Below are 3,133 nucleotides of genomic sequence, written 5' to 3'. Positions count from 1 at the left end.
GGTCGCCCTGTGAGCCCTGGCATGCCCGCTGGCTGGCTCTAGAGGGCAGACTTTTCTATGAAATTCACTCTATCTATCTATCTATCTATCTATCTATCTATCATCTATCTATCTATTCTTCACCTGAGAATATTTTCCACTGATTTTTAGAGAGAGTGGAAGAGAGAGGAAAACAGAGAGAAACATCGATGTGAGAGAAACACTTCGATTGGTTGCCCTATGAGCCCACCCCAACAGGGCCCTGACCAGGGCCCAGGCCAGGGAGGTACGTGCCCTCGACTGGAATCGAACCTGGGACCCTTCGGTGCGTCGGCCGACGCGCTATCCACTGAGCCAAACCAGCCGGGGCAAGAAAGCCCTCCTTTTAAACAGGCTGATGGCGGTGCTTGTGGACAGCACATTACTATTCTGTTTCACCCCTGACTTGGTGTTTCACGTCAAATGACGCCACACCAGTCATGGCTCAGCAAACCGCCCCCTGAAGGCCGAGCTGTGGCCTGTCCCCGCCTGCTGCCCGCTGTGGACGGTGCCCCCGGCGTGGGCAGGCCCTGCTCGCCCTGCTCTGCCCACTGCGCGGCTCCTCTCTGCACAGAGCGGGCTCCTGTCTGGGAAGGGGGCGGGCAGGGCACGGCAACCCCCCAGCCGGGACTCAGTTTGCCGCTCTGTGGTCTCAGGGCCTCCCCTGCGTCTTGAACGAACCACTGCCCCCACTGACGCCATCAACAAAGAACTCAAAGTGGGTCTGTCCCAGGTCTGGCCTCTCAGGGCGTGTGCTCCTCACACTCCCCGGGAGAGATCTCTGCAAAATCAGAATCCTTCCATTCTGATGCTCACGTGGACACTGGCGTTGGCCGTGGACATACGTTAAAACAGCGTATCTGGCCGTGGACATACGTTAAAACAGCGTATCTGCAGTGTGTGCTGTTACCGGAATACAAGGGAACTGTTTTTGCCCCAGCCGGTTTGGCTCAGTGGACAGAGCATCGGCCTGTGGTCCCGGGTTCGATTTGGGTCAAGGGCACGGACCTCGCTCACAGGTTCCTCCATGACCCGGGCCCTGGCCGGGGCACGTGCAGGAGGCAACCAATCGATGTGTTTCTCTCACATCAATGTTTCTGTCTCTCCCTCTCTCTTCCACTCTCTCTAAAAATCAATGGAAAAATATCCGTGGGTGAGGATTAAAAAGAGAGAGAGAGAGAGAGAACTGTTCTTCTTGGCCTCAAGGATGACCAAAGCTCTTCCAGGGTCGGTGAGGGGACCTCGGGACCCACAGGACCAGCCGCCACCACTGTGCTAACAGACCAGCGTGGGGCTCATAGACGGGCACACGACCAAGGTCAGGAGACCCAGACGCGGGGCCCCCTGCGCTGCTCACTCCCTGGTGACCTGGGCAAGTCGCTTGCTGATTCGGCCTCCTGCCTACGAAACAGGGGCACTGATCTCCGCTCAGGCCGCCCCGGCTGAGCCTGAAGGCACAGCGTGCAGGTGAGTATGGCGGCGAGGTGCCTGCCACACGAGTGTCGGGTCTCAGGGGCACTGGCTCCTGTCCCGTCGAGGCCTGACCACCCGCCCCACCCTGTCTCTTGGGGACCTTCCATCCCTGGGCACCAGGAGGGGTTCATCTCCACTCGCCACCCTCCACGTGGCCATGCACCCCGCTGGGCCTTTCCTGGAACAAAAGTTATTTTTAAGGCTCATTACGAATAAGGGGCCGCAGGTTTTACGTAGCTTCTCTCGGGCAGAAAGGATCTAACCAGGTCCAGGCGGCCAGAGGTGGAGATGGCAGCCCTGGGCCCCGCCCCACCCAGCACACAGTGTGGCGGGTGCTCCTGGGTGACGGGTCTGTCCTGCCGGCACCTGGCTTCCGACAGCGACCATGAAGGACATCAGTGTGAGGCTGGGGACGGCGCCCTGACAAGTGAGGACCGTTAAGGGGGCTCCCGGGAAAGCCAGGGAATTCAGGGTCGTTTCCGTTGCCCTGAGCCACCTGCACGGAGCCACAGGCTGTCAGATGGGGGGCCAGTCTCCCCTGTCTGCCGGGCTGTCCGGCCCCCCACACAGGTACCTCAACACCTTTCTCCCAAAGAGCTCACTGCTCCTGGGAAGGAAATTCACCTCCCTGTCCCTGTGACCAAACCCCAGGCCCCAGCCCACACATATATCCTAAATGTTCTAAATCCCTGGGTTACTGCCACACTCTAATTAATTCAGATTAAAAAGAGAGAGAGAGAGAGAGAACTGTTCTTCTTGGCCTCAAGGATGACCAAAGCTCTTCCAGGGTCGGTGAGGGGACCTCGGGACCCACGGGACCAGCCGCCACCGTGGTAACAGCTCTGCTGCTTCTGGCGTTTGCTACAGTCACTGCTAAGGAGCACAGGCGCCTGTAGCAACTCCCCTTCCTCTGGCTGCGCTGCCTGAGCTGTCAGCCGAGTTGACCCACGTGGAGCCTCAGCCGGTGTGGGTCAGTGGATAGAGCGTCGGCCTGTGGACCAAAGAGTCCCGGGTTCAATTCCGGTCAAGGGCATGGGCCTCAGTGACAGGCTCCTCCCCAGGCTGGGCCCTTGTCAGGGTGTGCAGGAGGCAACCAATGGATGTGTTTCTCTCACATCAATGTTTCTCTGTCTTTCCCATGGATCAGTTGCCTCCTATACGTCCTGCCCGCACCTGGCTTCCGACAGCGACCACGAAGGACATCAGTGTGAGGCTGGGGATGGTGCCCTGACAAGTGAGGACCGTTAAGCGGGCTCCCGGGAAAACCGGGGGATTCAGGGTTGTTTCTGTTGCCCCGAGCCACCCGCACAGAGCCACAGGCTGTCAGATGGGGCCAGTCTCCCCTGTCTGCCGGGCTGTCTGGGGTCACTGCCCCAGGGCAGAGGGCCGTGGATGGGCGCCTGGGGTGTGGGGGGAGGACACCTGCCAGCTCCTGCTGCCTCCACCCCTTAAAAGAAAGTAAATGAAGAAACATGGAACCTTTAGAGGAGCAGAGGAACGCAGGCAGCCCAGGGCCTGGTGACGCCGCGCTTTCCCTGCAGAGGAGCCCGTGGCTCTGCTCGGGGCCTGGGACACGTTCGCACTGGCAGAGCCGGCCGCTCGGGGTCCGAGCTCCACGCCACCACCTACACGGGGCCTCACC

Source organism: Myotis davidii, unplaced genomic scaffold (genome assembly GCF_000327345.1).
Source record: "Myotis davidii unplaced genomic scaffold, ASM32734v1 scaffold898, whole genome shotgun sequence".
Lineage (NCBI taxonomy): Eukaryota > Metazoa > Chordata > Mammalia > Chiroptera > Vespertilionidae > Myotis > Myotis davidii.
Note: the sequence above shows the minus strand (reverse complement) of the source record.